The following is a 7,855-nucleotide window of genomic DNA, read 5'->3' as shown; positions in this document are numbered from 1 at the left end:
TAAAAATATAAATAATGATCCTAATAGAACACCAGTAGACCTTAAGTATTATAGAAGTGTCATAGGTAGTCTGTTAGACTTAACTGTAAGTCGATCTGACATATTATTTGCAGTTAGCATATGTACTAGATATCAAATTTGTGCTAAGGAATCTCATCTAAAAATTTTTAAATGAATTTTTAGATATATAAAAGGTACACAAAATATAGAAATGTGGTACCCTAGGACAACTAACTTTGATCTTTTAGGATATTCTAACTCAAACTATGCTGGCTATAAATTTGTAACGACCCGCCTTCTACTGACTAGGCTGTAAGGCGAATCGCTACAATACTGCTGTACTAACTGTGCGGAAAACTGAGCTAATTCAAAATTTGCTAAACTAATTACTGTGAAGTCTTAACTTGACGTTCTAAGAGTACCTAAGTGTTGTACACATGCTAGGAGAGACAATCTATGTCTCTTGGATGTCCTGCTAGCTGTAATCAGACATTTCAACTGATTCGTGAGTCGATTGAGCCATCGGAACGATTCACAGATCGTTCCAGCTGATACTGGCACGGAGGCACCCTCTGGATCGGTCGGAAGACCGATCAGTGAGCCTCCATGCTTCTGCTGCGTTCTGTACGCAACTGGATCGGTCTACCGACCGATCCAGATGGTCCCTGATCGGTCAAGGAGACCGATCGGTGACCATCTTTCGCGACGTGTACGCCGCTGGACGTAGCTGGATCGGTCTCCTGACCGATTCAGGAGTACCCTGATCGGTCGGTAGACCGATCAGTGCACTTCCTATGTTTCTGTTCGCATCTGGATCGGTCGGCTGACCGATCTATAACCCTTGTCAACTCTCTGTTCGTGCCTGGGTCAGTCGGCTGACCGATCCAGTGGCACCAACCCATTTCTGATCGGTCGGCTGACCGATCAGGGTTTCTGATTTCGAACCTGACATTCTGAATTCAGAAACTGGGTCATGCCAACTCCACATATAAACTATCTAATGCCTAATAAAAATTCTAACCACTTGCAGTTAACATTCCAACATGGTTACTGACATTTTAAAACATTCTTTCATAGTTCAATGCGTTCCAAATCTAAATTGCATGAAAATGAAAATATCAAAACTAATAAGCTGAAAGTGCCGAACGTAAATGCTAACGAGTTCTAATGCATAAATAAAACTTGTTAGATCCCTGAGATCTTTCATTCCAGTTCCACACACACATCCTCATCTGCATTGACCTCCAGCCTCCACTGCTAATCCACTTTTCTTTTACCGGTATCTGCAGTATAAGAAAAGTAGCATCTGTAAGCTAAGAAGCTTAGTAAGAAACCATCTACCTCACAAAAACATGCAACGATGCGATTATGTTTTTAAATCATGCTGTTTGAAACATACTGAATATGCAAGCATGGCATGGCATGGTATCGTACAAAGCATAAACTGGAACTGAAACATAGCATAGCATATAACTGAACATGAAACTGAACTAATCATGCATATCTCTAAATCTGTACGTGAACTCAACTCATGTAAACTGAACTGAAAGCTAAATTAGTGTTCTCATCACTGGTTTCAAATTTGAAAACTATACATATAATAGATGAAAATACTAAACATGCTGTTGGGGCATCTGTACTTACTGTGCGTGCATCCCTACGAGACCCGGGATTGCAAGTTCCGAATCCAGCAGGGTTACTAGGTTATCTGAACCTAGGGACGACTGTGGGAGTCCAGCCCATGGATATCTGATCCAAATACAATGCCAACTGAATAAAAGTAAAATACTGAATACTGTTTTATTTTACTTTGCTGTTCTAGGTTATCTGAACCTAGAGCTAGGTTATCTGAACCTAGAGGCTACTGTGGGAGCCCACCCAATGGATATCTGATCCATATAGCTGTAATAACTGATAATAAACTGAGTAAAATGTTTCTAATACTTTTTACATGCTGTTAGGACGCCTACTGGTGCATCCTTCTGAACTAGGCATTCTACCGAATGCTTGGTGTGCACTTAGAGCACACCCTATAACTGAAAACTGTAAAACTACTAAACTAACGCCAAAACCAACAAGCGAGAGCAATTATACTGCAGGTGAGGGGTTTCTTACCTCGTGTGCAAAGATTCTTACAAATCTAAGCGTTAGGTTTCCGGAGACGAAGACCTTCTCGACGAGCTGCTTGCGTCTACGCGTTCCTCTCGCGGAGGGGAACGTCCTTGTATCGAAGATCTTGCCGGAAGGTGCTCTCGTGACCCTTAGGGAAGGAACCCTAGGTTCCTTTTTACTTGTGCTTGGGGGCGCCGAGAGAAGAGAGGAACCGAGAGGAAGAGAAGCGTGAGGCCTTTGGTGGAGAGGGATTTTGCCGAACCAAACTTCTCAAATAAACCAAACCCTCTTTAAGTTTTTAATTTATATTAAGTGGTTTAATGAACCCAACTCTAATATAAATATATTTGGTTCTCATTTCTTTCAGCATGGCCCTGCTGGGTACACCGGTTACTAAACTTATCCGTAAACCATAGGTCTCGGGTTCGATTCCCGCCTAAGCTATTTTACGGTTCCAATTATTTTTGCTACTTCCGCTACTCGGAAAATTCCGGAAAAATATCTAAAAATTCCAGAAAAATCATAGAATAATTCTAAAATAAATTCGGGAATTTTTCGGGCTTTACAAAATTAGATAGAAAAAAGTATAAGTGATGGGTGTCAATTACTTGGACTATCACTTGTTAGCTAGTTTACTAGAAAATAGCATTGTGTTGCTTTATCTACAACTAAGGTAGAATATATGACTATGAGTGAGTGTGTAACACAATTATTATGGATGATCACTACAAGAAAAAAGCTAATAGACAACGCTTTAAAAGCGTTGTCTATGTGACTAAAAAAGCGTTGTTAAAAGTACTGTTGTTAAAAGTTCACTCAAAGACAACGCTTTAAAAGCATTGTCGTTTGTAACAAAGACAACGCTTTTGCAATGCTTTAAAAATGTTATTATTTTTTTATAAAAACAACGCTTTTGTAATGTTTTAAAAGCGTTGTCTTTTTAAAATAAAAAAATAAAAAATTATATTTGATTTTTTATTTACAAAATCATTGTTTTTATATTTACAAAACCATTATGTTTCTTTGACCCTACCATAGAAATGAAATCAACCATAAGTTAACAAAAATAACAGAGTCATGACGCATTAAAACCAGGTACACTATATATAATAGAGATAGATACACAGTGTACATAAAAACCAAGTACATAATTTCCAAAATGATGATACTATTGTCAACATGACGTGACTGTTCAATTTGCACAATGATCTAACATTGTATTTCCTTTGGTCTCTATTGAAGTTACAGATTACAGAATTCTCAAAGAAAATTGTTTGCACATGATTGGCAGACTTTGATTTAGAGCAACTAAATTTGTAACTTTACCAACTTTTGAATGCAACATAAGCTTAAAGTTTCACTAATGTCCATCTGGGTTTTTGTTCCAAGATAAGTACGATGGATCTCCAAGGGTCCTGCAAGAACAAGTGAACCAACTTGCATGAGTTGTCACTAGGTAACATCGAAGTTGAAATCAATCGGAGCAACAAGTCTATTAGTTCCAAGTCAAGCCTTGTTAACCTGATTTTTGCTTATCAACTATAGAAAAATGTATTCATTGTACCACGCACCATAAATGCTAAAGAGGAGCAAGATACTTACCAGGGCTTGAGCAGATAAAGAACTATGAAGGCTACCACAAGAAATATGCAAAGGCTACCGATTGTAAGATATGCAACACCAATGAAACCATTCTTCCCACCTATCCATGAGGTAGTAAAAAGTACCAACCTCTTCTCCCCTTCAAAACTGTAAGTGTTGTAGTTGTTCTCTATTGTCATTGAGATTTGTTCATTGGCTGCGAGGTCTCTCTCAATTCTCCCATAGAGTTTTCTAAACTATGGCAAGGCAGCTGTCCTCATCCAAACAATGAGATATTCTTGCTCGCTCAACTGCAAATTTTATTACAATGATTGCTACCAACTTGAATACAACATATGATATATAAATGAAAGACAGAAAAACACTTACAGCTTGGCACCTCATATGAGACCTCCCTGCTGGAAGTATTTAGGGTAGACATCACTGCCAAATTTGTGATCTTTGTCACTTTGCCAGGTGATGTTTTTTTTCTTGTTCACCTCGATGACTTTGCTTTGTGTTGCAAATGAGTATGTGTCATTGAACAAACTTACATCTAAATGTAGTAGTTAAATGTGAAAAATAAATACCAATCAACAAGTATAACTCATAAGGACATTTCATCATACACCTAGTCGGCAATATTTAACATGAGTGGTTGAGCATACATACTTTCAATTCTTTTCCTTCTCCACCAAACGAAGACAGACGCGATCAAGAACAAAAGGATGCCCAAAGTTGTAGCAATGACTATGATCTTCACGAACCTCTTAGATTACTTTTCGGAATTTGTTATTCTGAAACCTTTTGATTCTAATAAAAACAAGAGGAAAGGAGAGATTTTGATGTGTGCTTACAGATGTCAGGAGCTACAACAAGGCTAACAAAAAGCTCGTCGCCGCCTTGTGAGAACGCCCTCATGTCGATGGAGCTTCTGTGTGAACATAAAATAAATGAAATGGCTTTCCTAAGACTAGGAAAACAAATGAAAATCAACTAAATTAAATAAAACTGTAATTGCCTCTAATTACTACTAAATCTTGTAAGTTGCATAGAAGCAAAAAATAATCAACGCTAAACATGATCGCCAACAATGAAGCAAGAACAAAATCTATGATGGAAGAGTAACAGAAGGAAATGTACAGTCGGCCTACCCTGTGGTACTTAAGGAGCTCAAGGATGTCGAAGACAATGTCGTTGACGTAGCAGAAGTCGGAGGCCTCGCACTTCTTGGCGTGGTGTAGTCCGTCGGCCTAGTTGATGGCAATGTCGGCATCTTCGCGGTTGATCTTCACGGCGGCGCCGATGGAGCCGCCAGCGGAGGCTTGGTAGAACTTGAAGAGGCCTTCAAATACAAGACAACCCTCTCCAATGTTGAACCACTTTAGCTGTCGAGCAGACGCAGAGGAGGAGGTGGAGTCGTACGTGGTTGCCCTTGCGCGGAAACGAGGGCAGCGGTGGTAGGCGAGAGGGCGTGAGAGGAGGAGTTGGATGGAGAAGGCGAGAGATGAAAAGTTGTGAGAGGGGTTCGGGAGGTTTTTGGAAGATAGGTGGGTGCTAGCGAGTGAAACCTAGCGGGTTTTCAACTCGTTATTTGATCCAACGGTTTGTATCATTCTAGATTTAATTTAGACAAGAACTTAACAATAGACAACACTAAAAAAGTGGTAATAGACAACGCTTTTCAAGAAGTGTTGTCGTTGACCCACAAAAATCTCTAAAAGACAATAGTTTTTAAAAAAACATTGTCTATTAGTAAGAAAATAAAGAAATAGACAACGCTTTTCACTAAAAGTGTTGTTAAAAAAAACGACAATGCTTTTTAAAAAAAGTGTTGTCTTTTAAGTGTTGTAAAAGCCCAATTTTCTTGTAGTGGATGCACATATTACAAGACTTTAACTTAAACTACAAAAATACAAAAATATTTATCGATAACATAAGTTCAATCAATTTAACCAAAAATCCAGTGTATCATTCGAGAACCAAACATATAGAACTTAAATACCATTTTGTAAGAGATCATGTAGTCAAAGGCAATATTGAACTTAACTATGTTGAGTCAAAATCGAATTTGATTGACATTTTTACTGTAGGGATCTAGCGCGCTAAACACGCTTAAGCGCAGTGAAAAATTAACTAGATTCTCTCCAGAAGATCCATGTGAAGAAGAAAACAATCATATACTAAGTTTTACATGAGAGGTATACCTTTGTTGTGTGCCCATCATGTTGGATCGAGACGCGCTAGAGAGGGGGTGAATAGCGCTCGTGGCTAAATCATTTTTCAAATTCGTAAATCGTACGAGAAATTAACAGAGTAATAAGCAGCGGAATAAAAACAGTCAAACACAGAGACACGGGGAATTTACTTTGATGGATCGAACGCGCTAGAGGGGGGGGGGGTGAATAGCGCTCGTGGCTATTTCATTTTTCGAAATACGTAAATCGTACGTGAGACTAATAGAGTAATAAGCAGCGGAATAAAGACAGTCAAACACAGAGACACAGGAAATTACTTCGTTCGGAGCCTAAGGCGACTCATACTCGAAGGCCCGCGATCCTTGATCGCTTCCGGTGGGCAACAACTATAATATCGTGAATAAGTACAAGGAAATAAGTACAACTGGAATTGAAATAATACCGACAACAAAATAATAACTGAAGCTTCGGGTCGTCGGCGACTGTAACAACACTTTAGAGTCGTTTCTTGAGTAGCACACAGCAGAAGGAAAGCTTGTCAAATCGTTGTTCTTTGGCTGCACCCTCGACCCTCTTTTTATATGAGGTTCCGGGTGCCTGGGACCTTTCCGGGCGCCTGGAGTGTGACGTGGCCAGCCAACTAGGTTGCTCCACGTGGTGAAGTCGCGCAGGGGATAAAGTTTGGTCCCGGGCGCCCGGATCCATCCCGGGGGTCGGGCCACCTTTTTCCAGCAGGTTCCTCACCTGCAAACAAAGGTTAGTCCGAGCAAAATACCCTGCAAGATAGTGTTAGAATCTGATAAAACACAGTAAGGAATAAACGACAGTCTTCGGATTGTCCGAGTCTGACTTCGGATTCCCAACCGGAAACCATAGGTCGACCCAACGCCTACTGTTCCCTCTACGGGGAACGCGTCCTCACCTACTCCCCTCAGGAGAGATTACCTGATGCCAGTCCGGTCCTCCAGACCGACTGGACTTTCCGCCTAGGGTTACCACCCCCTAGGACCTAGGGTTACCGCCCCCTAGGGTTTTTCTCCACCTAGGGTTACCACCCCCTAGGACCTAAGGTTACCGCCCCTTAGGATTTTCCTCCACCTAGGGTTACCGCCCCCTAGGACCTAAGGTTACCACCCCTTAGGTTTTTTACCTGCCTAACCGCAGCTAGGACTTTCCTGAAACACTCATTCAAACCTGTTAGATCACAGACTAACTTAACTTTGAATCTTTTACCATTATCAAAACTAAGGTTCGATTGTCGGATGCTTTCCGCACCAACAATCTCCCCCTTTTTGATAATGGCGACCGAAATTCAATGTTAAGTAAAAATATGCAGTTATGTATAAGCACAAGAAACAGGATAAGCATGATAGCAAGATAAACATAGCTCCCCCTTAATACAAGCTCCCTTTAAACTATTTTGAATTTCTATTTGAATTTCTATTTGAATTTCTATTTCTTTCTTTGAATCTTTCTTTGAATTTCTCTACTCTCCCCCTTTGCCATATATCAAAAATGAGTTAGTTTTGAAAAACTTAATTTTTCAAGATAAAATTTAGCAGAAACCATTTTAACTTAGGCAAGGAGCAAGTGAAAGGCAACACCTTAAAATAGCAATATTTTTCAAAATTTTATCAATTGATTTTGTTTGAAGAGATTAGCAACCAGGAGTTCTTTTTAACTTAGTGTATTTTGAGGAGCATTCAAAATTTGCACAGAAAAGTTTTTAAACAAAAAAATTTTAACTTCAAAAATTTTCAACCAAAATCTTCAACTTCAGAAATTTTCAAACACAAAATTTTCAACTTCAAAAATTTTCAAAAAAAATATTCAGGTGTTTAAAGAAAATTTCCAAGGAAAGATTTTAAAAAATTTCAAAGTTTTAAATAATACTGCTTTAAAAATTTTTAACTTAAAAGTTTTAAAGAAAGTAATACTCAAAAAATTTTAAAGTTTTAAAGTAG

General features: G+C 39.1%; 1 long non-coding RNA gene across 1 annotated transcript; it reads right to left on the bottom strand.

Moving 5' to 3' along the window:
* Positions 1-3,327: 3,327 nt before the first annotated feature.
* Positions 3,328-4,332, bottom strand: LOC121993765. Its single transcript, XR_006115407.1, has 3 exons — positions 4,084-4,332; positions 3,844-4,004; positions 3,328-3,527 (listed from the first exon to the last, which is right to left on the bottom strand). It is a non-coding gene; the product is annotated as an uncharacterized LOC121993765 (long non-coding RNA).
* Positions 4,333-7,855: the final 3,523 nt, after the last annotated feature.

The sequence above is a fragment of the Zingiber officinale genome, chromosome 6A, assembly GCF_018446385.1.
Source record: "Zingiber officinale cultivar Zhangliang chromosome 6A, Zo_v1.1, whole genome shotgun sequence".
Classification (NCBI taxonomy): Eukaryota; Viridiplantae; Streptophyta; class Magnoliopsida; order Zingiberales; family Zingiberaceae; genus Zingiber; species Zingiber officinale.
The sequence above is the reverse complement of the archived record's forward strand: the minus strand, read 5'-3'. Positions and strand labels throughout refer to the sequence as shown.